The sequence below is a fragment of the Tauraco erythrolophus genome, chromosome 3 (assembly GCF_009769465.1).
Source record: "Tauraco erythrolophus isolate bTauEry1 chromosome 3, bTauEry1.pri, whole genome shotgun sequence".
Taxonomy (NCBI): domain Eukaryota; kingdom Metazoa; phylum Chordata; class Aves; order Musophagiformes; family Musophagidae; genus Tauraco; species Tauraco erythrolophus.
Window position 1 is genome coordinate 5,220,596 of NC_141467.1, and position 27,833 is coordinate 5,248,428.

Below are 27,833 nucleotides of genomic sequence, written 5' to 3' on the forward strand. Positions count from 1 at the left end.
CGCGCCGGCCCCCGGAGCAGCCTCCCGCCACCCGCTCCGGCCTCTCTGCGCGCCTCCGCGGCGGGCAGGGGCGGGGGCAGCCGCGGCGGCAGGAGCCAGAGCGCACGGCCCGGCGGTAAGCGTCGGCGCGGAGCGGAGGGGAAGCGGCCGGGGCTCGGCCTGCGCTCAGCGCAAGGCCCGGGACCGGGGCAAGGCCGCGGTGGGAAAGGCTCTCCCCGGGCTGAGGCAGCCCTGAGAGGAGGCTGGCGGCGTTTCCGCGCAGAGCGCTCGGTCACGGGCCCGCACGGCCCCGCCGGCTCGGCCCTGCCCGGTGCCGCAGCTGCGGTCGCTCCGCCGGGCCTCCTTCCCTCCCTCCCTCCGGCCCCGCCGCGACGTTGTGCCCGAGCCGTGGCCCGCCCTGGAGCGCTGCCCCGCGGGGGCTCCTGCCAGGCTCGGTCGGCGCCGGCGTGAGCGGCCCGAGCAGCGGCGGGGTGGGGGGAACCGGCCCGAGCAGCGGGGAGGGGAAAAGCGGGGCTCAGATAAAGCGGTCGGTGATGGCAGCGTGGCTGTGCGCGCCCGTAGTTGTTGGTCCGTAGGGTGGGGAGGTGGGTGCTGGCGGGGTGGGCTCCTTCCAGAGCCTGGAAAGGAGCAACAGGTGAGGTGTGTGCGGTGATGGCGTGGGAATCGCTGTATGAGCTGGGAGCGAATGCCCACCCGTGCTGGTGTGCCGGGCTCGGCGTGCGGCAGGGATGGGTGAGTTGTTCCTCTCTCGGTATCCTGTTTTCAGTTGAATTTTGTCATTTAAACTAGCTTGGCCTGGGTAGTTATAGTTCAGGTGCTGCTTAAGTTAAGTAGTGAGAGTCTCTGAAGGAAGTTAGCGAGGATTTCCTGCCGTTGTGCTTTTATTTTAATCTTTATTTGCGTATTATTTGTCTACCCTTTTCCACAGCCCTGAGAAACGCTTGCATGGGTTTTGTCAGTGCTCTCCTCTAAGGTTCTCCGTTTGTGCAGGTTTTCATTCAGAGAGCAAATAACTGGGTTGAGCTTTGGGTGAATTTAACACATAGGCCCACAACACACAGGCTGAGAGTTGGGGCTGTTCAGCCTGGGGAAGAGAAGGCTCCAGGGTGATCTTATTGCAGCTTTCCAGTACCTGAAGGGGCCTACAGGAAAGCTGGAGAGGGACTTTTTACAAGGGCGTGTAGTGATAGGACACGGGGCAATGGATTTAAACTGTAAGAGGGGAGATTTTGATCAGATGTAAGGAAGAAATTTTTCACTCAGAGGGTGGTGAGGCACTGCAACAAATTGCCCAGAGAAGTTGTGGCTGCCCCATCCCTGGAAGTGTTCAAGGCCAGGTTGGATGAGGCTTTGGGCAACCTGGTGTAGTGGAGGGTGTCCCTGCCCATGGCAGGGGGATTGGCACTAGATGATCTTTGAGGTCTCTTCCAACCCAAACCATTCTATGATTCTGTATGTTGAAACTGGCCTGGAAGAGGGCAGTACCCAGGCAGGAATCAGTGTACACAGTGCCTGTGTATTGTACAGTCCACAGAACAACAGATTACTTGAAGCATTTAAAAAGTAGGTTCTGCCTGTTTATTTGCTAAATCTTGGTCTTTATTCCTCTCTGCTGTGAGGCTGGGACTCTTTTTCTACTTAAGTGCTTCTTTTATTTTTTATACTGGAGGCATCCTGATCTTTTTGTTGCTGGAAACAGCACATACCTGGCATCCTCTTCTGCTGAAAGTTTTGCCACTGCAGAATAAGCTTGACTTTGTAATGTACAGGTATGATGCCCCAGCTGTTTTTAATACTGGTTTTTAAATTTTGTCAATAATACTATTTATTTATAATTGTTAAAGAGTTCCTACTTTCTTCCTGGTATGTTTTGTGTATAGTAGATGTTTATATATATTCTACATGTCTCTGGCAAAAGTGCTTCAATTGCTGCTGCTGCTAATTGTACTTATATTGTATATGTACTTTAAATATTATTATTTGTATCAGTTGTACATCTGATGCAATTAACAGTTTATTGCATGGAACTAAAATAGTTCTGTTCTTCAGGATGTAAATAGTATAGAGACACATGGATTTATCTTAAATTTGTCTTTACAAGTATGCTATATTTTAGCAGCCCTTTTAGGCTTCTGGAAACCAAGATTTTTCCATATATCACAAATTTCTTGGATACTCTCTTGTCTAGTTTTCCTTTTGATAATGTTAGAGGAAGTGTTCCATTTTTACAGAGCAGTGTAAGCAACTGAGACACTGTGATAAGCATCACGCTTTTGAGGCCTTCCCTTGTTAGTTACAAAACACTGTTTTGAGCAAGTTTTGACATTCAGGAAGCCCAGACAGAAAAAAGGAAGAGCAAGCATGCTCTTTAGTTGCCTGTGAGATCAACCAAATTCTTGTGGCCTAAGCCGTGTTGTTGACACTGATTGCCATGCCAGAAGTGGAGTCTGAGGTGCTGGTGCTCCTCCATCTCTGCAGCTGTTGGTGGCTGGGGTGGTGAATACATGTTAAAGAAGAACTCTTGTTTTGTGTTTTGCCTCATCCGATGACTTGGATGAGGGAATAAAGTGCATGGTCAGTGAGTTTGCTGATGGCACTAAACTGGGAGGAGTGGCTGACACACCTGAAGGCTGTGCTGCCATTCAGAGAGACCTGGACAGGCTGGAGAGTTGGGCGGGGAGAAATTTAATGCAATACAACAAGGGCAAGTGTAGAGTCTTGTATCTGGGTAAGAATAACCCCATGTACCAGTACAAGTTGGGGACTGAACTGTTGGGGAACAGCACAGGCGAAAGGGACCTGGAGGTCCTGGTGGACAGCAGGATGACCATGAGGCAGCAATGTGCCCTTGTGGCCAAGAAGGCCAATGGCATCCTGGGGTGTATTAGAAGGGGTGTGGTTAGTAGGTCGAGAGAGGTTCTCCTCCCGCTCTACTCTGCCCTGGTGAGGCCGCATCTGGAATATTGTGTCCAGTTCTGGGCCCCTCACTTCAAGAAGGACAAGGAACTGCTTGAGACAGTCCAGCGCAGGGCCACAAAGATGATTAAGGAAGTGGAGCATCTCCCTTCTGAGGAAAGGCTGAGGGAGCTGGGTCTTTTTAGCTTGGAGAAGAGGAGACTGAGGGGAAACCTCCTTAATGTTTATAAATATGGAAAGGGCGACTGTCATGAGGATGGAGCCAGGCTCTTCTTACTGGCATCCAATGATAGGACAGGGGAAATGGATGTAAGCTGGAACATAGGAGGTTCCACTTAAACATGAGGAAGAACTTCTTCCCAGTAAGGGTAACAGAACACTGGAACAGGCTGCCCAGAGAGGTTGTGGGGTCTCCTTCTCTGGAGATGTTCCAGACCCGCCTGGACGCGTTCTTTTGTGATCTGATTTAGGTGGTCCTGCTCTGGCAGGAGGATTGGACTAGATGATCCTTTGAGGTCCCTTCTAATCTCTAACATTCTGTGATTATGTGTCTGCAGATTTCTTATCTTCCCTGAAAGCAGCAGTGGCAACCCTGCCCTTTGTTTTGATTGTGGGCTTCAGACAAGTTAAAAGATACAGGTCTGATGTTTACAGAGCAAAACTAATTTTGAGAGTTGAGCAGTTACGTGAAATCATTCTGCAGATGAATGTGGCAGTTACTCCAACTGCTTTTACAACTGCACTCTGTTATTGTGAGAAATAAGGTTTTGATTCTGCAGTCTTCAGCTCTAGGAGATGAGAGAGTAATTGGGAAGAAAGCAAAACTCATTAAGTAAATTTTGTTTACAAGAACACTATTGATTTAATATTCGTAAAGTAATTATAAATTATTTTGAAATAGCCTCAAGTGCTTATCCTGTTCCTCAATCTCCCTGACATTTTTTGTGATAATTTTTTTTTTTAAATTTTATATTTTATTTAGGTAACCATGTTTTTCTCTCAAAGAAACATGGAAACTGCATGTATTCAGAATAAGCAATAAGCACCTGCAGTGCAGTATCAAATGCAAAATAAACATACTGAAGGAAAAAAAGTCTTTCCTCTTGGCTCCCTTTCCTAGCTTAACCTTTATTCCACTCAATGAGGAAGAACAATTTTTAGCAGAAACTTGTCATCTTTGTTCAGTTGGATTGGTGCTGTTGACTGGAAAAATTGGTTATTTTCTTACTTATTATGGTTTCTTGGAAGTGATGGATTGTAGTCTCAGAAGTCCTGTTGTTCCGCAGTAAGAAGGCGTTACCTTTGCTGTGGCTGGGGTACGTGTGTTTCTGCTAGCTACCTGCGTGTGTGCATCGCTGCAGGCCTGCAGAGAACGTGAAGGACTGACACAGCCCAAACGACCACGATTGTGTCCTGTGACACCAGAGCCTGTGTACAGGGAGGCTGGAATCATAGAATCACAGAGTGGTTTGGGTTGGAAGGGACCTCAAAGATCATCTAGCGCCAACCCCCCTGCCATGGACAGGGACACTTTACGCTACACCAGGTTGCCCAAAGCCTCATCCAGCCTGGCCTTGAACACTTCCAGGGATGGGGCAGCCACAACTTCTCTGGACAACCTGTTCCAGTGCCTCACCACCCTCTGAGTGAAAATTTTCTTCCTTATATCCAATCTAAATCTCCCCTCTTTCCGTTTAAAGCCATTGGCCTTTGTCCTATCACTACACACCCTTGTAAAAAGTCCCTCCTCAGCTTTCCTGTAGGCCCCCTTTAAGTACTGGGAGGCTGCAATAAGATCACCCTGGAGCCTTCTCTTCTCCAGGCTGAACAGCCCGAACTCTCTCAGCCTGTCTTCACAGGAGAGTAACGATCCTTTCTTTAACTGCCTCCTCATTCCCAAGGGGGAATTCACACCTGAAGTTCATCTAGACACCAAGCCGGGCCCAATCAAGACATGGCCCAATCACGACAAAGCTACAGCGCTGGTTGTCGTGGGTAAAGCAACTGATGTTGTTTTCCTGGACTTGTGCAAGGCATTTGACACTGTCCCACGTGACGTCGTTGTCTGTAAAATGGAGAGACACGGATTTGACAGATGGACCACTCGGTGGATAAAGAACTGGCTGGATGGTCGCACTCAAAGAGTTGTGGTCAATGGTGCGATGTCTACATGGAGACCAGTGTCAAACGGTGTCCCTCAGGGGTCTGTTCTGGGTCCAGTGCTGTTCAACGTCTTTGTCAGCGACATGGATGACGGCATTGAGTGCACCCTCAGTAAGTTTGCTGATGACACCAAGTTGTGTGGTGCCATGGACTCACTTGAGGGAAGAGATGCCATCCAGAGGGACCTTGATAGGCTTGAAAATTGGGCCAGTGCAAACTGCATGAGCTTCAACAAGTCAAAATGCAAGATCCTTTACCTGGGTCGGGCCAATCCTAGGCACAAATACAAACTGGGCACAGAGTGGGTTGAGAGTAGCCCTGAAGAGAAGGATTTGGGGGTGTTTATAGATGAGAAGCTCAACATGAGCCGGCAGTGCTCTCACGCGGCCCAGACGGCCAACCGCATGCTGGGATGTATCAAGAGAAGCGTGGTCAGCAGGTCAAGAGAGGTGATTCTCCCCCTCTACTCTGCTCTTGTGAGACCCCACCTCGCATACTGTGTCCAGTTCTGGTGTCCCCACCATAAGAGAGACATAGATTTGTTGGAGCATGTTCAGAGGAGGGCCACAAAGATGATCCAGGGGCTGGAGCACCTCTGGTACGAGGACAGGTTGCGGGAGCTGGGATTGTTCAGCCTTGAAAAGAGAAGACCTTGTGGGGGACCTAATAGCTGCCTTCCAATACCTGAAGGGGACCTACAGGAAGGCTGGGGAGGGACTTTTTACAAGAGTGTCCACTGATAGGACAAGGGGAAATGGGTTTAAGTTGAAGAACAGATTTAGATTAAATCTTAGGAAGAAATTCTTCAGTAGGAGGGTGGTAAGACTTTGGAATAAACTGCTGAGAGAAGTTGTGGATGCCCCCTCCCTGGAGGTGTTCAAGGCCAGGTTGGACGGAGCCTTGAGTAGCCTGGTCTAGTTGAGAGTCGTCCCTGCCCATGACAGGGAAGTTGGATTAGATGATCTCTGAGTTCCCTTCCAGCCTATGCCATTCTATGATTCTATGGGTGAATGATTTTTTTTTTTCGTACCCCCAAACTTCTCTGGTTTAAAACTCAGTGTTGCTTTTTTGTTACGTTTTATGGGGATGCGGCTAGAGATAGGTTTTTCTGAACTGCAGTGATAGATAGAAGCGTCGCTGAAGGGAGTTGGTTGGTGTTCATTTGTAGGGAAGTCTTTGTCTTTGGCATTTGGCCTGAGGAAGGTGGCCTGTGCCTTTCTGCATCTCTTGGGATAAATAAATAAGCACTTCGATATAATAGTATCAATATCTGGAATACTTACTAATATTTTAAATATGTTACTGCTGGAGAAAAAAAAAAAAGAGAGGCGGAAGAATTTGGATTAAATACCTGCAGAGACCGTGGACTGGTGTGAAAGGAAACATAACTGTGTTATGTTCTCTGGTACATATTGGGTGTTTTGTCACAGGTTGCCTAGTTGTTCCTTGTGGTACACAATTCATCGTTGTGTCATGGCACTCGACGCTTTAGGAGGGCATGTGCTTTCCTGTTACGCTGCTGCTCACGGTCATTATTTTTCTTCGAGGGTCAGAATGGTAATTGGATTTTGTGATATTATCATCACTTTTAATTGTTTTTTTTCACTTTGTGAAATTGTGCTGACTTTTCTCTCCTGCTGTTGTGTGGTTTCTCTCTCTTCTTCCCTGCTCTTAGTTCTTGATGGATGGTGTTGTGCACAGTGAGGTCCTATTCAGTGTAGAGTAGGACCTTTAAAATAAGGACTATAAATCACAAGAATTTTGAGATTTCAGTCATAAGTCTAACAAACTATAATTTAACCATTCCCTGTAGTGAGTAAAATTTTCACAGTATCAAAAGGAGACCTTAAATAACTCTACTTTTTATAAACTATATATTTCTTTGGTTGCCCTGTAGAAAAGAACATTTTTAATCAGGAGAAGAAACTTCTATGCTTCAAATTCAGCTATGTTTTTAAATTATGTGTGCATTTTTGGAAAATTCTACCTGAGAGTTCAGAGGGAAAGAAAAAACCAGGACAAAACTCTTCTTTCAGTCACTTTTTGTGAGGCATCCCATCTCTTTCCAAACTGAATTGCAGAATGTTTTGTGTTGTTTTAAAGTAGGACTGTAAGAATAGTAATAATGGGAAAAAACCCACCCCAGTAGTGGGTTTTCTGTTGTAATGCTTGGTCGTGTAAGGGGATACCTGTTCTGCCACTGCTCCTAAGCCTTTGCTGGTTCATGATCTCTCGTGCTACAGGCATCAGAATTTTGGTTTCCTGTTGGCCTCAGTTTTAATCTTCTAATTTCCTGTGGCCACGTGCAACCCCAGAGGATTTCCTGGGCATCACGTTGCCTGCTAATTATGTATCATGTTAAGCAGCTGGACAGTTCAGCAATTGTGGGGCAACATCTGCATCAGTGACAGGTGTTGTTGATAATATACCGTATTGATTTCGAAAGATGTTAATAGTGGACATATGTTGGTATGAAAGGCCTAAAATAAAAATGCTATAGAAGTCCAGAATTAAAAGGATAATTTTGTATTGCAGCAATAGGCAAGAGAATAAGCAATAGGGGATTAAAATTGCAAATAATGCTTTAATAGTTCCATGTGTAATAGTTGCACCAAATGCGAACGACACTTCTAGCCTTAATGCTAGTGGAATCCAAGGTATTTTTCGAGACAGGAACCCAGTAAGAAATGAATGTATTTTTGCTGTGTTGTTGCTTGTTATACTGAAATCTTACTGAGAAACCTAATCATGAGAAGCGGGAAGGACAGGATTTGTTAAGTGTTCTCATCTCTGACCTCCTCAATTCAGAAATGCTTTCTTTGCTCTGCTTTCCAGTGTTTTATCTAATGTAGTCTTAAATAACTTCCCTTTCTGCAGGAAAATTATTCTACTTCGTGTGGTATCTTACTGTTAAGAAATGTTTTCTTTAGCTCAGCCTGTGCCACCCTCTTCCCTAAGTTCCACCTACTCTTTCATTTCTGCCACTTAGAGTCATACTGTGTAATTCCTCTCCCTCCTCTGTGATTTACACTATCATCATATTTCTCCATAGCTGTCATCCAGCCAGGATAACTTACTTAGTTATTTTGATTTTTTTTTTTTTTTTTCCTTCTTCCTTTTTTGGTGGATATTGAAATTTTTAGCTTAGGAAGCAAACTTCGCTGTAAAACAAGGACTGACACTTTGATGAAGAGCAGCTGAGAATCTCTTTGTAGCCACCCGTGTATCTTTTGTGCTGACTTGTCATTTCCAGTTCTCCAGGTTGGTTACAAATGGTATCGCCAACCTTTTTAGTTAAAGATCATGATTGCATCTAAGATGTCTTGCTAGAGCAAAGTTCTTTCTTCTCTTGAGTTTATTTTTGTCATAGATGAGTGTGTATAAAAGCATGTGCACAGTCATGTGGTGGTGGTGATGGTGAAGGTCATGCTCTTTATCCTGGATTCTCCATGCTGTAGCGTTGAGGATTCATGCACAGCTAGCGCAGTGCCGTAGGGTTGTTTTCTGGTTACCCAGTCCCGTGTCTAAGGCGTGGGGAGTCAAAGACAACCTGCTGCTTGGGTGCATCCCGGTTCTTCTCTTGCTCCCTGTACTGTGGGCTCAGGTCGTGGGCTGTTATTTGGGTCCTTCACTGAATATCCGCTTCACTAAGCGTTTTCTTACAAGTGCTTCTTGTGTGATTGTTTCCTGGAAGCAATTCCTACAACAAAGTATCAGTGGGATAGAAGTATTGTGTTGCTATAAGGTAGAGTGGAGCTGATGTAAGATAGTTATCCAAGGTAAAATAAAAGTGGAAAGTTCTTGCATAGTATGTTGAAAAAGTGTTATTGGGGAAAGGAGTGACCTCTGAGAATAGGACGTGTGGAAGACTGGTATTTTTTTAGGGAAAGAAAGATTAAGAAAAACTGTGGTTTACAATGGATGTGTAAAGTAACAAGGATTAACTGGATTGTAAGTAAGCTATCTGTTTAGTTTTCTGATTGTGTGATGAGGGGAGGGGAAATATCACTTTCCACTTGTCACGAATTTTCATTTTATACGATGCTATGCATCCACATAATTTTGTTCTGGTAGCTTGGACTTTTGGTCCAGAAAAAAATCCAACAGTTTAAATACGAAGCTGAAGCACAGAAATCTAAAGAGAATATTTCTGGAGCTGAAAGGAAGCCACAGGGCAATGTTTTAATTTAAAAAAGGAAAATAATCTACCCATATCACCCCACCGTAGTAATGATAGAGTTAAAAATAACTTAGTTTTGCATGATCCTTGGCATTTTTGATCTTTCATCTCGTGTTGCTATCAGTGTTATGTCCCCAGAGCTCTGGCTGGCATTCGTAATAGTGCATTAGGGATATGTTTCTGAACATCTCATGCTTCTGATACACTTGTAAGATAAGGTCAATTGCCAGTATTTCCTACATGCCTTCACACTTCTAGACGTAACTTTCTTTTTATTTTATTTCTGTTTCAGTTTTTTATACCTGGGGTGACTGTGCCAAGATTTGTCTTTCGGCCAGTCCCTGAAGAGAAGAATCAAAGCACTGACTGAAGCTAAAGGGCAAAGGAAGCAGGGCTGAGGGAAGATTATCTCTGGTTGTGGGTAAGTAAGTACAAATAATTTTAGCTGTCTGAATCTGTCTTTGACACTAGCACTGCCAGCCTTTTCAGGTAGTAACAAGCTTTCAGTCCTTCTCTGTGTTAATTAATAATAACAATAAAAAAATAAATCTTTCTCCATCTTCACCAACTGTTAAAGACATGCTAACTAGGTATGCTACTTATCTGACATTGCTTTCTGTGTAGAATTCCTGCATTTCCTTACTCCTGATGCAAAGACAAAGAAAACAATGAAACTTGAGATGTAAAGACAGGTAGATAATAATAATAGGTAGATGGGTAGAAGATTATAATCTTCTGAAAGACAAATTCAGAAGGATATGATTATAACTTTATATTGGAGTATGTCCCTGTCTTTGAATATAATCCCTTTGAAGTCTGCCCGGCTACATAAGCAAGGAGTTGCTGTTCAGTGTGAGAACAGGTGGCAGAATCAGATTCTCCTTACTTTACAAACCACTTAACATTGATTCGAGTTAGAATCCAGCACAGGATGCTCTGGTGAATGGGGAGTGAGCTCGGTGAGCTTTTGGGGGAGGCAGCAGTTGTGGCCTTAGAAATCCCACCATTAACCTTCTGCTGTTACGTTCCTGTGCCCGTAGCAGAATAGGCTAAAGGGAGTGTGTACCTGTGTCTCTTGGTAAAGTTTTGTGTTTCAGATCTGAGGTTGAGGGTGGGTTTAGGTGGGGATGCAGACCTATGAAATGTAGCTGCCAGCTTGCCTATGGGGATGAGTTTAACATCCTGCAGAAAGGCAGGAAAGAGGAATGGGGGGAGAAATAGTTTGAAGTACCATTCTGGCAAGATTTGAGAGCTCATCTGTCTGGAGTCCTGAACTAAGTACCTCTGTGTTCTAGAAATCCTGTGATTAGCTTTTTCAGATATGCTTTATAGCCTAGGATCAGTTCTGCCCAAGATGAGGTTTGTTTTGTTTGTTTGCTTGTGTCTTTTCCTGGCACTATACACACTTTTGTTTCCTTTCATTTATTTTTATGCAGGTAATTTACGTAATTGTTTAACTTTTACCTGTTTTGGAAGTGATTCCTGATGAAGTATGTGCACTGTATCTAAAATGGAAAAAAACACAAATAAACAGAGCGAATTATCAGCATCCTTGCAGTTTTAATGGTGCTTCTTTTAAAATTTTTTGTGTGTATGATTTTGAAATTAGTTTTACTTTCAAGGCAGTGTTCGAGACCTTCATTGAGAGTGTTCTTATTTTTGGGAATACTAGCATAATCTTTTCATTGTTTTCTTATTTATTTTGACTGTAGCTTTTTTGCGCCATTTGTTTTTACTTTGATTTTATTATACTAATTACTTTCAGGGTGAGAAAATGTATAGTGCATTACACCAGTTCTTCCTTTGGGAATATAATGTTCTAAGATGGACAGATATGGTATTGCACATGTAAAATTATCAGATATTGAAAAGATAATCAAATATCAGCTCTATAGAGGTTTGTTGAACTTGGAAAAGCTACTTGCTATTTGTGTTGGCACGCTAGCTTTGTCAAATTTTATGGAAGAAAGTTGTTCTAAACAGATAGAGAGATGTTGCTTGATAAAGGTTAGCTTTTTCTTTTCCTGTTTTCCCGTCTGTCCTTCTCCTTCCCTGCACAGATTGTGTTTCTTATTTCCCCATCCTCCCACCCACAATGTATCTCATGCTGATACTGCCATTTTTTCACCGTTTTCTTGTGGTGGATTATGGTCTTAATATAATATTCATTCTACAAACAGAAATTCTGCTGGATAGATGAAGTCTTGGACTAAGTATATGGAAACACGATGTTTATTCTCATTTCTTTTATCAGACTCCTTATGTTGTTTTTTTTGAATGATTTTTTTATAAACACTATTTAAAAGATATTGCAGGTTCTACCGTATCCTATTTCCTCACCTGATACTAGTTCATTTGACCTCAGTGTCCCCTGACTGCTCTCCCTCCAGATCCTGAGTGATAGAGCCTGCTGGGTCTGTGTGGAACTCAATCTTTCAACATGTTGCAAATTGCAATTCTACAAATAGTTTTAAAGATAAAAATAAAAACTGTTATTAGGTTTTAATTTTGATTCTCTCAATATGTAATGGACGTGGCATGAACTGAAGATTTATTTGTCATATGTGACCTTGAGCTATAACAACATGTGATTCTTCATTAATAATAAAGATGTGATTCTTCCATGTTATTGTTTTCTTTTTTCACTAACTTGTGTAACTTCTTCCACTCAGTCAATGTGTATATCTTGGCTCGAAATGTGAGAGGAGGGGATGTCACCTTTGTTATTTAAAGATTAAACTGAGAAATACTTCTGTGTGCCGTAGTTACAGATGTGCATCCTGAGCTCTGTCTACATTTTCTTTCACTGAGGCTTGCTTTGGAGGGAAGCATCTGATTTTAAAGCATCTTGTGCCCCAGAACGGTCCTCTGACATAATTAAAATACATGGCTTTCTCAAGACATTTCAAACAAAGGTTTTCTTTTGCTCTCCGTGTTGTGCTTTATCTGGAGTAACTATATAAGCATTAGTAAGCCTTATAGGGAGATGTTACCTCATGACATTAAAGATAATAAAGCACAAAGCTGCTTGGGAGCCCGTTATCCTGAGGTGCTGTAAACACGGACCCAAATACATCCTATTCTCTAGCATTAATGACAAAAAAGTTAATGATATTAGTCTTGCTTTTTCTACTGTAATACTCTCAAACTCTTTTTTTTTTTTAATCCTGTGATAACATGACTGGATGGAGACACCATTTAAACCTATATTTTAAGTCATATTTCCCTTTCTTTGATTGCTGCAGAGTACCTTGGAACTAATTCTTCTTTAACAAGTTATAGGAGATGTCAGCATCTCTTGAACACTGTGGGGGTAATAATGTTGAGGTGTAAACTGACAGGTGAGTGTGCCTGAATATATACGAAGTGTCATTGACTGAAATAATCCTCGCTGTACACTGTAACAGAACCAGAACACGGTTGTAGCAGGAAATTAGAACAGGATTAAGCAAATCCATTTAAAAATTTGACTTGTATTTATTTTAATAGGCAGAACTTTAAATTGAGGGATTTTTATAATAAAATTTCTCATGAGTATTTCTCAGCAGCACTATCTATAATTCAGTATCACTTATTGCAGTTAAAGTATTTTTAAGGAAAAAGCCTATGCTTTTTTACCCTTAGGCTTTAAACATAGTCAATGCATTTCTTTAGCAACAGTTACAGAAAATGTTTCATAGTATAAGTAGAATATTTGCAAATTGGATTTTCAGTCTTTTGGTAACGTATACATTCATAACTGTAGAATATACAGAGTAAAATTTTTAGGCTTGTTAATGGACCCTGGGTAGGCAGTTAATTCTTGTGAGTCTTCTTGAGTACACTTGTTTCTAAAAGAGCAAAGTCAGTCTTTCATCTTTGCAGCCTGTGTTGGAAGACTAATGAGGGAGCACAGAGGTTTGATAAAGTCATGAGATTTTGAAGTACGTTGTCCATCCACCTATGGTAAATTTTAGTGCTGGAATCAAGGAAATAACACCAGAGTAGTTATTTTTTTTTTTTTTAAATATGTATTTATAGTAAGTAAGTTTGCTAAAAAGACCAGGGTAAAGGAAACCAAACTGAAAATGTTTAACAGTGCAATCTTACTTCGTTTTTGTTTTACTTTCTGAAATTTGTATTGCTGTGAGACCAGCTGTATTGAGACAGATCCTGTGATTGTGTGAGACTTGCTGGCAGAGCTGCCTGTGTTGTTTGCAAATCCTGCTGTTTGTGTGCATCCAGCATTTTGTGGAGGTTAAATGCGTTGGAATGAACTGTGTCATTTAGAAACTTATGTGGTGGGTGTTGGGTTTTTTTCCCCTTTTTCAACAGGCCAGTCAATACCACACTGTGTAGGCTAACTGCTTTCTCCTATGCTTTTGTTTTATTTTTTTTCTTGCTTATTAGTATCTGCAACCCATGGTATTTGGGATCAAATGTAAATGATGATACAGAGTTTCTAAACACAATTTGTTTGCTGTAACACAGTATGTATTTGCAATTCCAGCCTAAGACTTTGGGTTAATGTCTCTTGTGAGATGAAGGGGTCTTCTGCTTCTAAACCCCATCAACATTAAGGGAACACAACAGCCTGAATCACTAGCACGTAAGTGGAAGAATACAAAAAAAAATCTAGTTGTTGGTTTCTATTTCACTCAGTCAACAGAAAAGAGCTTCAGCAATAGGGAATCGTACCAAAGCAATAAAGGCTTTTGCATTATCTAAAGAAAAAGTGTTGGAGTAAATGGAATTTACTTCTTAGTGCAACTCGTAGGTCCCATTTACACGTTTCAGAAATAATGGGCCCTTATTAAGGAGAGTGAGCTGACAGCAGTGTTTTAAAGTAGAAGAAAGTCTCTCAAGTGTTTTTCAAGAGCAATGTTGGTGCCTGCGTAAATTTATAGGAATCGTTTTTTACTCATTGTATCTTAAACTCTAATAGCCCATGTTATTCTGCAGCTACGTCTGTATTCACTCAACAGCTGAGTTTAGAAACATTTCTTACATGTCTGGGCCAAGTCAAAAAAAACCTGCCAGCATCATTTTGAAAAAAGTGACTGCAGAAATCTTCTCTGGCAAAGCGAAGCAGAAGAAAGATGGTAGGAACTTTGGTTACCGTTTTCTGATACCTCTCTCTTTGGTCTCGAACAGGGGTTGAGCAAGAAGGGGCAAGCAGACTGGGAGATTATTATGCATTCCAATTCTGGATTTCAGGGCTTTATGAGAGATGCTTTTGCACTGCATGGGAGTAAAATCCTGCTACTCTGGCTGCCGCACAGCCATTCGGGGCCTCTGAGTAGCTACAGCAAAGGAGACCTGAGGTATGGTAATAGAGGTTGTAGTAACACCATTCCCTTTCCTTTGTCTTTAATGTGGCTCTCTAACATGAAGTAGAAGTAGGTGCTAAGTGTAGACCTCTTTGATTATATCTACAAAACTTTTTAAACTTGGGTATGATGGATTTGATCAAAGAAAATGCCTTTTCTCACAAGCAGTGCTTGAAATCTGTCTTAGAGTAGGAAGAATGCAAGGAGGGCAACTGGGCAGCATTGCATACACAAGTTTTATTGAAAGTATGTCTAAACACTGTTTTTCCTGTAAACTTGTGTGTCTGTATAGATGGACTGTGAAGTTTCAGGCATAGACACCATTTCTCCTGTTGAAAGCCGACAGCTGTGGTTTTCATTTAACCGACTCTTGAACGTAAAAAATTGTTATTTAATTTCCTATGCAATGCTCGTTAGATTTAAGATGTTGTTTATATGATGGCTAATACCAGTGTTGTGTATATTGGATTCCCAAATAAAGATTTTACAGCAACTCCTGTTCAGCTGTGCTTTAAATGAATGAGAGCCTTCAGGCTGATCTGAGTGGACATCTGCCGAAACCCTGACTACAAAGAGACAGAACTAAGTATCTGTGCAGCACTGGGAGCTGAGTTTTGAAGTGATGAAGTTAAATTCTCATTTTTAATACAAGCACTTAGTGAAAAATAGAATGTGAAAAAGCATTGTTAACAAGAATTGACTCAAAGGCTGTTCAGACAGGTTTCATAAATGTTTACCGAAGTTTCTGACAATTGTGACATTACGTTTCAAATGTAATTAAAAATAGATAGTTATTTGATCTGAGTATTCATTTGTTATTTCTTTCACTTTAGATGACTTCAGATTATGTTTCTGTTAATCTTAGGAAGCCTTTTAAATTTAGTGCTTTATTTCTAGCATATTGGACTGATGTTTTCCAGGCTCAGATATGGCAATATATTGCTGCGGTGTTGAACAATGTGGTGCACAAATAAATTCATAATGAAGGTAACCCTGTATGGAAAAGAAATAGTTGGAATCTTAAAAAGTTATTGATGTAACAATAATAGTAGTAGTCTATTTTCCTTCAGAACCTGGAGTAGCCTCTAATATAGCTTTATGGAAAAGATTACTTAATTGTATGTAATGTAGTCACCTGTCAAATAATTAATTTAAAATTCAGATCTGAGGGGAGATACAAAATCTGTAGACTCATATGGAGTCCTCTTCACTTTCACACTGTTGGAGTGCTTTTGATAAAGAAGAAAGAGGATGGAGTAGCAGCTAGCTGTCTGGAACTGATCCACAGCTCAGTGAATTAAATGGGAATTTTTTTTCATTGACTTTGATCATCCTTGGATTGAACCTGTATGCGTATGATTTAATTAGTAGCAACCTTGGGTATGTTGGCTTTTCTAGTGTCTTACCTACGGAGATGGTAATTACATAAACCAATATATTTGTGTATCTATGATATGGCAAGTGCAGAATTACCCACAGTTGGCGTTCCTTGTGCTGGACCTTCATTTAAAAGCTAGACTTTTTACTGCTAAACCTCTTTTTCTTTCTTGCTAATTATAACATCGTATCTGACCGTCTTCTACTACACATAGAACAGATCTATTTCTATGTCATTGAATATATTTTTACGCTGAAAAAGGGAGCAGATTGTAACTTTATTGTATATGTACTTTTTTAATGATATCTAAAAAGGTAATTTAAGTTATATTTAGCATTAAGGGCTAAAAATCCAAACTTTTGGTAGGTTGTCTTCACCTGAGAGCAAAAAGGAGGTTCTCTAATGTCAAACGTTTAGTTGTCCAGTAAAGTGTGTTTTCATTATGGATCATGTTGAAGATCTCTCTAGTAATGCTGACGTTTTGGGTTGGTTTGTGGGATTTTTGTGGGGATTTTTTTTGTAGCTTCATGTTGGGAGGTGCCTTACATGAGTTTGAGGGGCAACCAGAGGAAACTGCTCTGCATAAAGCCAAGTTTGCAGCAGATTTGTAGGCAAAGCCATTATACAGTGATGGTTCAGCATGGCCAAATGTCTCATCTGAGCATTTGAGACGTTTTTACCCTCAGCTAGATTTCTATCACATCAATCCATGCTGCGTTGTACTTTATCAGGTGAGCTACCCCAGCACCTTAGCTGTGGCAATTCATGAAGTTAAGATCCTGTTTGTGGTCAGTGAGGAAGGGTGGCAGGAGCTGGCTGTGGGCATTGGCACTGAACACAGAGATTCCATGTAGATGTGTCCTCTGCTTTACAAATACTGGCAGACCCTGTTTGGAGTCTGAATGACTTACAGCCTAAGAGTTTATGAAAGCTACCAGGCTTCTTATGTATTAGTAGCATAAATAGGAGTAGTAGTTACAAATACCAAGGTAGAAAGTGGGGTGTTAGCTTAGAAGCCTTTCTCAATTTAGCAGTCGTGTAACTAGCCACAAATCTGTCACTTGGGTTTGCTTATGCTTTTGATAGTTTGCACCCAATTTTTAGTGCAATAAATAGGGATTCTCCAAGGTGTCAGTTGCATACCTGTCAATAAAACTAACCTAAAAAATGAGGTCTGTGAAAGTAAAATATATTAAAAGGAGCCTTGATTTTTTTTTTTTTTTCCACAGGGGCATTTAAGAGTTACTGAAGCAACATTAAATATTATACCAACAAGATGCTGAGGTTTTAGGTGGTATTCTCTGCTGCTTTACAGGAAAAAAGCTTCTGTAGCGACTGCAACATAGTACAGAACACATGCTACTTTTGAGGCAGACATTCCTTTCTTAAATATGCTCAAGCCACACTGATGTGCGATTGTGTATAATCTACAATGATTTTGGGGGACATGGGTTACAAGAATATCTCTGTATGCTTTAGGAACCTTGGAAGAGGAATGGAGTAGGTGATCTAAGTAGATATTTTTTGTCTCTTGCTGCTGATTGATGAGCTTATATTGCTGCTTCTGCATTTGCATTTGAGAAGGGACCTAGGAAAGTGAATGTTTTTCTTCTCAGTTGCCTTTGTTTCTCAAAAAAATAGTAACTTTTTGAAGGAGAACTATATTTTTAAGATACAATTCTGAGAAACGGGAGAATTAATATATATACATGCCCAGAGAAGTTGTAGATGCCCCATCCCTGGAAGTGTTCAAGGCCGAGTTGGATGAGGCTTTGAGCAACCTGGTGTAGTGGAGGGTTTCCCTGCCCATGGCAGGGGGGTTGGAACTAGATGATCTTTGAGGTCCCTTCCAACCCAAACCATTCTGTGATTCTATGATCTACTTTTTTGGTGTGAAACAGGAATAAAAGGGGAAAAACATTGTTTAGTGTATTGTGAGGCAAGAGAACATACCTTGCTTGTTTTATATCTTGAAACAGCATAGGTAAATGATCAGAGTATTATTCTACAAGTTGGGAAAACTTTTCTTGCTCTGTCACAAACTTGCTGTTTGATGACTACCACAAAATTTTCAAGGATACAATTAAAGAATGGTTATCCCACCTCTACTTATTAGTAATTGGGATTTGGTTTGTTGCGTTTGAATATGCCCGTTCCTCAACTTCTCTGGCTCTGATGTACCTTATTATTTCCATGTAGTCTACTGTTTCAAAAAAATATCATCACTGGTGCCATACCTGCCAACACCTTTGAGAAAGCACACCTCTAAAAAGCAGTGACTCTCGTTCTTCTGCCCAGGATCACCCACACGGAAACGTGCAGTTTGTGTTGCACAGGCCCTCTATGCACACATGCTTTGACTCTGCCAAGTCTCTCTAGTAATCCCTGTCCATCTACAGAGAAATGCTATGGCAGCTCGTTTCAGATTTCTTGGATATTAATCAATCTGTTCACACTTCAACGTGTTGCAGCCCAGTGAAAGCATTGAGTATCCTGGATGGATGATGTGAAATAAGTGAAATGGGTGTACGTAGGTGTAATCTGCCCCCAGAGTGGCAGATTGCCTGTGTAGTCTTTAGCAATAACTATCAGTGAGAACAGACTAAAGTTGTATCGTTTTTGAGGGCCAGAGTGCTACTTTCATTTAAGCTGTTGCTGGGCGCTACGTTTTGTGGACGCTTTTTGAAGACGCTGTTGGGTTGAGTTGACTATTATTCTTGAAAATTCTCATTTTAATCATAGATTCCAAAGCAAATGAGGGCTGCAAGATGGTATTTATACATCTGCTGTCAGCCCTCCTTTTTCCACTTATCTTTAGTCAAACTTCACAAGGGGTGTCCAGATAGCCAGAGACAGCAAGTTACAGGTGGTGTGTGAGAATAAAGGGCTTAATAAAGGAGGGAGACCCTATTAAAGCCTCAGCTAAAGCAGAGGTAGCAGGATGAATTTATCCCTTACCACTGAGTCTGCCAACAAGCTTTGCCTCCAGACACAGAGGAAATAAAGTTTTGCTGGTTCTGCTGCTTGCAAGAAAATCTTTCTCTAAACTGCTTTCCCTGAGGATGAATTATGTTCTGTTGGCTGATACATCTTACAGATGTGGAAAAGAGAATAGTGCTGTCTGAAATATTTTAAAAGAATTGAGAAGAGACTATTTTAGAATAGTGTGTCTACAGGAGAAAGCTTGAGACAGAAGATGCTATTTTGCCCAGTCTTGGAGATCGTTAGCAAATGTTGGAATTTCACAGAAATTATAATCAACTGTAAACTGTTAGATTGCTGCAGAGGGAGAAGGCTGCTTAGACAATAAATCTTATAGTAACGCGTCTACTTTTAAAGCTGTCAGTGTGTTGCCATCATCTGGAAAAGTGCACAATAGCTTGTCATAAACGTATCAACTTTCCTCTTCAAATGAACATCTCTGTTGGTGGTGAAATTAATTATTTTTAAATGAAAGCTGTTCTCATTTTGTGGTGCTAACCACCCGTGCCACAGTTAAGTTCTGAAGTAGGAATATTCTAGATGTTTGGAATATAAATCCAAAACTAAGCAAAATCACAGAATGTTAGGGATTGGAAGGGACCTCAAAGGATCATCTAGTCCAATCCCCCTGCCTGAGCAGGACCACCTGGATCAGATCACACAAGATCGCGTCCAGGCGTCGTTTTACAAATAGAAGTCCAAGAAATCAATTAATCTTTGACTTTTTTTTTTTTTAAATTCTGGTTGTTCGCTTCACTATAGAAATCACAGAGTATTCTTCCATCATATTTTGTTTTTTCTCAGTGCTGTGGATGAGCTGCTCTGCAGGACAGTTCTGTTGTCCTCACATTATAGAGTTGCAAATTCCATCAGGATATTGTGTTGGTAGCCAGATGCAGAACGCAAAGGTAGGGCATTTGTAGTACATTATGCACTTCAGATCAGGCATAGCCAAGGTGGATAGTAAACGAATTTTCCAAGACCTGAGAAGTGGATGTATAAATACGATATTTTTCTTTGCGTGACGTGTCAAGATACTCGTGCACCTTTGAATCTTTCCCAAGTTTTGCATGTATAGTCTCTGCCCATTCTCCCTTTTTGAAAATATGAGTTAGCTCAGCTATAGGTTTGGGTTTGTGTGTAGCAAGCGGGTGTGCTTTATGAGTCTGTCTGTATGAGGAACTCATGGGGGAGAGCGTTAAATTCAAATTAGCTATAATTAGGTTGCCCAGAGAGGTTGTGGAAACTGTTCCTGGAGACAGTAAGACCCAAATAGGTAAGTCCCTGAGTGACCTGCTTTGAACAGGGTATTGGACTAGACCACCTGCAGTGGTCTCATTGAACCTAAATTATTCTATTATTTTGTAATTCTATGAATTACAAAAGTAAAGTTTATATTCACTTCTAAAGGAGGCTGGTCCTGGAGTTATTGTTTAGCAGATGTTAAGTTCTGTCATCCCTAAGCCTAGCTCTGTGACTGTTGATCTCTTGCTGTCACTAGGCTTTGCTTTCCTTGTGGTCAGTTTTGCTCCTCAGGAGACTGTAACCATCATGAGAAGACCCTCACCATAACTGATGCATTAATTCTGTGGAGGACTTATAACTGAGATTTTAAACAAGAATGTGCATGCTCTGAGCAAATTGGATGTGGAGGAGAATTCCAGTTGCTAAACCATTGGGCTCTGTATCTGGCTTATGTTATCCTGGCACTCAAATTTCTTTCTGGAGTGGACTAAGTTGGAATAACTGAACTCAGAGCTCTTGTATCCTGAGAGCAAGGTTCAACAAAAATGCTTTCCCTTATACTGCTCGTTTGCTTAGCCCTGCAGTTTTGGAAGGGTGTTTAAAGCTCCATTTCTCTAATTTTCAGCTTGTACTGAGAAAGCTGCTCCTTTGTGGTTCTCGTCACCAGTGAGAGGAAGACCCAGTAACAGCAGTAGTTGATTACTCATTTTGAGAATTGGAGGTATCCGTTTTTCCCATACCAGAAGAGATTAATGTGATTCCAAAATGAGTTGGAGAAATGCAACTCTCTGTATTTTCTGTATCCCTTTCCCATTGCTTCTATTAAAGTTTTTTTGGAGCAGTGGCAATATCTCAACGTATGCTTGAACAATTAGTACAGTGGGCCATCTGATATCAATTTGATTACCTGAGCACCATAGTGCATGGAAAAATCCTCTTTGCAACTTGAAGTGGTTTGACAAAGGAGGATGTATTTTTCCAGTCCCCATTCCCCATATGCATATGTGCAGAAACACACACACACACACCCCCCTCATTGCAACAGCCTGCCTTTTGGAGATCATGCCTCGAGTGTCTGTGGTCAAGCCAGAATCTGGACGTAGGTGACCTTATTCTGTTACTGGAAATACTCAGAGTAATTTGATTTAAAAAAAAAGAATGCTAGTGATTTCAAATTTAATTTCTTTCCATTGCTTGAAATATGAGGTGCTGTATGAAAAAATAAGAAGACAAGCTAGCAGTATTTTAGAGACTCTCCTTCAAGATACTGGTCTGCCAAGCATATATTAGGTAATATATTTACATCATGAAATGGTAATTATATGTAATATAACGTAGTACCTAAGATTTGAAGCTGTCAAACTGTACCTGTTCAGAGTCTCACTGATGGTATTATATAAAGATCCCATCACCAGATGTGAGTACAAAATTCTTAGAAAACTGTGGTGATATTTTCTACTGGTAGCTGCTAATAGAGCTTCACTTCTGATGGCCTTTGCAGCACTTTTTGATATTTATAACCTGTGATTTGCATTTGGAACTAGGCTCTCTAGCTTTTACCCTCATAGGAAGCCAGAGCACAAACAGAGCGAGATGTGAAGCACCCTTTCTGTAGAAAGCTGTTTATGGTAATTCTTGAGGGTAGGAGGCCTCTGTTCTCTGTTGTCATCCCGAACTAAAATCCTAGATACAAATAAACTACGCTCTGGGGAGTAAATGTGCACCAGGCGCTGATGACCGCTATGTAATGAGAGTGATCTTTGTGTCTTCTAGTCGTCATCATCATCGTCATCATCTCTTGTATAAGGTAATAAATAATACAAAGAATTAAAAAAAATCTGATTCTTGAATATTCAGGGATAAAGGCTCTGGGCTGACTGTTGCAGCTAAGACAACTCTCTGCCATTGCTTAGTAGCAACAAGATGTCTTATAAGTAGCATAAAAACCTGAAAGCCTCCTTTTCTTGGCTCCTGGAGATGCTATAGTAAAGGATATTGTTAGGTTCACTTCATGCCTTTGCTCTCTTTTTGATTTTTGCAATTAAAAAACCTGCACTATTTAATTTCTCAATGAAATGCCAATTGCTCCAAGATGAGATTAACTCAACAGAGGAATGCAGAACCTTTACTACAATGAGCAAATAACCTTTCAGTGGTGCATAGCTTTTCTGCGTTGCACCCAGTAGAGTATCTGTTTGCCTCATTTTAGTATGGGTGGTTTTCAAAACTGCTGTTTAAAAAAATCTGTTCTGGTAACTGCGAAATAAAGTCTGGCCTCCTGCATAAAGACACACGTACAGAACTTTTGACTGTGTACATACATGTCTGGTCATATTTTGTGATTTGTTTTTCATCAAAAGTGCTTTTTGTTGTGTTCTTTTTTCTCTTCATACTTTTTTATCTAAGCATATTTTAAGTTTAATTCTGTCACATTTTTGCCATATGAAAAGCAACATGTAGCGTAAAACATTTATGCACAAGTCCGAGTGTAAAGAAAACTAAAGGAGTATGACAACTTTGTATTTGCAGAGATGGTTGTGAACATATAAAGGCTTGTCCTGCTCTGGATAACTTTGTGTGAATCCAGGCAGTTTTATGTTACTGAATTACTTTTTTTGAGGAGGTAGAATTGATGATGTTAAACAGAACAGGTGGGTTTTTTCAGCCGCATCTGTCATCTGTGAAAAATAAACAAACCTCTGAATCAAAAGGTCAACTTGGAAATATCTCAGTCTTAGAAAGTTTGAATTTCTACTCCAGACTCTTATGCCTTCATTCATTGTGAAAACAATGTTTGGAGCTGGTAAAAATTAGTGCTAAAGAGGAGGCATGTCTCTTTCAAACTCATGAAGGCAAACAAGCTTGTATGCTTTAGTTTTCTCTTCTATCCACTTTCTTTGCGTAGTGGTACTTTGAGGGACCTGAGTGTTCCACGTTCCACCCTCTGCCAGCTCTGACCTCCTTTCTCAATCCACATTTAGAATCAGCAGAAGGATGAGACTCGTCGCCACATGGGGAGGCCAGCAGAGGAGGTAAATTGAGCTTGTGCTGTGATTCTTGTACTTTTTGAATGGAGATATTTTCCACTGCTGTTATCTCCGGAGGAGTACTAACTCTTCAAGTTCTGAACTGCCTCTCCTGTTTAAGGCTTGGCCATCAGCCCGTTCAGTTGGCCAGCCATATCTTTCTAAAGACATTTTGAAGGCAGGAATAGTTACTCATCTTGTACTTATTTAAAAGGAAGTTGGAGCTTTCAGTTGTTGCGAGTTCTTACAGCTACTGGCTGGCCACATACTTCCAAGGGTCATCTTAAAGCATTATGGTGTTCATGGCAAGTAGTTGTTAAGCCATGTAAGACCCAAATAAATATTTTAAACAAACAGGTCTACTGAAAGCATATGAGTAGTGCTGAGGGAATTGTGTTCTTTTATATTTTTTCTAGTAAAGGATATTTATTAGGGTGAGCAGATGGGCACTACTCATTTTTGGCATTCATTGATAAGCCTGCTACCTCTCCAGGTGGCTCAACGAAAATGATAACACTGTGGCACTGCTCCCATTTTATTTTTATTCCTCTCAGACTACTTATTCACCTGTCTCTGTTCTCATTTAGAGCCATCTGCTGGATTTTTTTGCTTCTGTTTTTTTGGTGTTTCTCTGTTCTAAAGTCACTGAGGGATCTCCAGTAGGGGCTGATGCAAAGTCTTAGCATGTTTGCTGGGTATTGGGCTCAAGGATATCTGCTTTTTGTCATCTTCTGTATAGCCAGCTTGCTATAGAAAACCTTTTTCCCAACCTGTCCTTGTGAAGTAATTCATGCAACACTAAATTATGCTTGTCCTTAGTGGATGATTCTACCACTTTTCATTATTAATATAGTAGTGCTCTTACTTTTTTATTTTGAAATATTAAAAGAATGAAGAGCAAGTAAGAATCCATCCTCTGTTGCATTTCGTCTCATCACAAGAGAGCAGAATAGAAATTTGTCACAGAGAAGTGATTGAAACACAAGCGTTACCAATATAAAAATGCATTTAAAAAAGTTTAATCAACAGTTTATTTAATCTTTGAAGAGATGAGATAGAGAACATGCTTCTAAAATGGAAAACCTTTTATTATGAGTGCGTGAGACTGTCTAGACGGTGTTAGAGCTGACTGTGTAGGATGAAGCCACACCTGCCATGAGCATCCATCTCTGAAGTAGGCCAGTAGCTTCTTTTCCCCACTTGCTGGCTGTTCATGTTGAAGTCTCTTCACTTGGGTATTTTCATTATGATAAATGTGCTGTGTTTTCTTAGTAAATCTTTTGAATAGTTTTTTGAATATATGCAATTTTCCTGCGTATTAGTTTAAGATGTATTACTGGGTTGGATTTAAGAATGGCATTAACAAAAGGCATACACTTGATACCAGACCAAACTACTCCTTTGTCTGAAGGGCCAGGCCACTGTTTCAGGGCTCTGTCTCCCTGTTTTCCTCCTCTTCCTTCTTTCTTCCTTGCAAACTCATCCTCCTTCTCTCACCTTGGAGGGCAAAGCTACTTCTTTGTGCGCATGGGTGGGGAAGATGGGAGTGGAAAGTCCTCTGAAGGGCAATGTGGTACATGCAGACCATGACTTTTCTGTTGTCTTTTGTTGCACCTGTATTTGGCACAGAGCCACACTCTTCCACCCACCTTTGTGTTGAGTCCAACCTTAATCCTTGGCAAATCCTATTGAAGTCAGCAGGCCTTCTTGTGGAGCGAGGCGCTGTTGTTTGGTGTGTGTAAAACTGCTCTGGTGGGAACCAGAGGTGAACTTGTAAGCAGTACTCCTAAACAGCTGCTGAGAGATGTCAGCTTCCTTGTCCTTTTAGAGAGTCAATACTAGGCTACTGGACCTTGTTCCCAAGTTCCTGTAAGTGATTGCAAATTTTATTCTCTACTGTGTTACTAAAACTGATCTAGGCAACGCTAGAAGAAAAGTCAATATGGATGAACATACAGCTTAACTTTAAATGTTTAAGTATGTATTATGTGTAGCTACAGGTATGGGAAAAAAAGAGAATTTTTGTCACATTGAACTCAGAGTTACTTGTTTGTTACTTGCTAGTTAAGATTATCGTGTCATGTTGCTCTTAAGGTTTGGGAACACTGATACACCTGATCTTAACTGCTTAGTGGCAGCACCATAAAGAGTATGTAGTTTGAATTTCAGTTCCAATTCCCCCTTCTTGAATATGTTTACTAGAAAACAATAGAAATGTTTTCTCCTTGCAGATATCTGAGATGTCTTTTCCTCCTTTCCCTTCCAGGCATTGTACTCTCAGCGCGTCCTTTTGCAGCTCCTGCTCCCAGCTGCTTCTGTTGCTACACTGAATATTACCAGGTCATTCTCATTTCTTGGCTTGCCCCTGCCTTTTTTACCCCACCTCTGATTAGTTGTACAATTCCCCTTATCCTGGACTATATTTTGGTTTATTTAGCTGTTGAAAGAGTTTCTCTTGCCACCAGCTATCAATTTAAGGAAATGTCTGAGCACCCCATTGTTCTCATTATAGTTACTGGATTATTTTCTCATTACCTATCCTTATGTCTATTCCTGGCTCTACTGTTTTAATGAATAGCCATTGTCAGCGATACAGAAAAGACAGAGATAAATGACAGGTGATAGATTTGAGGAAGTAAAGAGTGAAGTTCTACAGATTAGTGGTTTTTTTGTTTGTTGGTGTGAGGTTTTATCGTTATTTTTCTGAGTGGTAGTATAATATCTGTTCTGGGATTTTACTAACAGAATCAGTTCAATCAGCAATGGCTTGAGACCGCTGAGAACTGATGTAATCTACAGTGATAAGGCTACTGGATAATCAAGAGTAAAATTTATAGATATTTACATTTTTACAGAGCTCTTTACTGTGTTCTTGCAACTCTTCTGCATGCTGGTTTGCCTCTAGTGAATGATGTATTTTATCCATGGCTCTGAACACTGTTTTTTTTTTCTCTGTACAATTATTCTGTTTGATGACGTTGCATTTCTGTAGTATTGAGCTTTAAACTACAGTGAAAAAGCTGAAGTGATAATAGCAATGTCACTGAAAATCCGGACAGGAACTCTCTAACAGAGTTTGCAGTGTTAGAAAGCGGCGTTACTTTATTACGGCGCTGGGTGCACGGGGGATATCTCCTCCTGGCTGCACCCCTGGCCCCTGGACAGAAACTTAGTTATACATTAGTCATGCATATTCATGACATGTTTACATATCCATTGTTATTTTCTTAAACGATTGGTCAACTTTCTCTTGCTTTACATGCAAATTCCTTTGCATGCTGAGTTCTCTTCCTCCGCCCCTTTCTTTTGGGGCTGGGGTATGTTTAGGGCAGGTGGTCCATAACTCGGTGGTCGCGATCTCCCCCTGCCGGAATTACCTTTTCCCCAAGTCACTGCTGCGCATGTTCACAGTTCAGAAAAACATGAGAACAAAGTTTATATGTTCTCTGGGATGTTTCCCTCAAGGGCAGACAGTTCTGGATAAAGAGTCTCCCTTCTAATCACTCCAGCATCTTCAAGGATGCTCATCTTGTTCTGTTCCTTAGGTATGTGCAAATCGCCTACTAAACCCTTCATGAAATTCTTACAAAAGTTTTAACCTCTTCATTGCTGGATAACAGCAGTAGTTTGTCATTTGTGATGGAGAACCATGTCAACATAGTTGAATTTCATTTGACCTCAATGATTCTTTTTTCCCCGCTCTAAATGTCAGTACAAAAAAAAAAAAAAATCTTGATGTTTTCAGGAGGAATTTCTATACAAAAGGGAGTCAACCTGGGTATCTGGGTTTTAACACTGATGATCTGGACCAGCGAGCAGTGATATTCCCCATCTCAAGTTCAAGGTATGCCGCTGGTATGGAAAGGTTTGGAAACACTTTCTGTGGCTGTCCGCTAGCCTCTGAAATGGAGCAGCACTAGAGTCACAGAATGAGTTGATAAAGAACAATTAGGTTTTAATGGAAAAAACATCTAAAGTAATCTGACAGCTGAGGACTGTGTGTGTTTCTCATCCTACTTAATGTCTCACAATTCATTTTCTATTCCAACTCGAACCTGTAGAGAAACCTGCCTAGTGGATATAAAATAGGCCATCTTTTGGGAGAAGATCAAAAGTGTAGACCCCAAAGCAGTGATTGATAACTGGTGAATCCTTTCCATTTTAAATCACAGTACAAATGGTCCAGTATCTAATGCAAGGCATATATTATGAATTATTTCCTTGAATCAAGGGTGATATGTGTAGCTAATAACACTGAGGCATTCCTACATTCGTGTATTTAATAAAGTAGAAATAAAACTGTTTTAAAAAAGTAATAAAACAATATGGTCAGAGTGTAGGTATTAACCAAAATGCTTTGTGAGTAAGCATTTTTAACAGTTTTTGTGGTGAAACTTGCTCGTTTGCCTCATTTGAGGCAAATGAACCCTTCAAATTGAGGCAAATTTGAGAGAGTGTCTGTCAGTTCTAAATTTCCCTCACTGCTGTTGCATATCTTTATGTTTAAAGTGTTCTTCTTTACTGCTGATCTTCTACTTGATGCTTTTTTAAGCAACTGGGCTCAGTCCTACTGTCGGTTAAACCTGTACGGCCATGTGAAACATGTGACCCATAGGTCAGTATTCACTCTTTTG

The 27,833-nt window shown here is 40.8% G+C and overlaps 1 protein-coding gene across 2 annotated transcripts in view; it reads left to right on the forward strand.

Annotated features, from left to right (window-relative positions):
• The first annotated feature begins 706 nt into the window (after positions 1-706).
• FARS2 (phenylalanyl-tRNA synthetase 2, mitochondrial) overlaps positions 707-27,833 on the forward strand; it is a 276,393-nt gene continuing 249,266 nt past the window's right edge. For both annotated transcript variants that reach the window (XM_086608977.1, XM_086608978.1), the window contains exons 1-2: positions 707-732; positions 9,552-9,680. The gene's annotated coding sequence lies outside the window, so the exon portion shown is untranslated. The remainder of the gene's footprint in view (positions 733-9,551; positions 9,681-27,833) is intronic.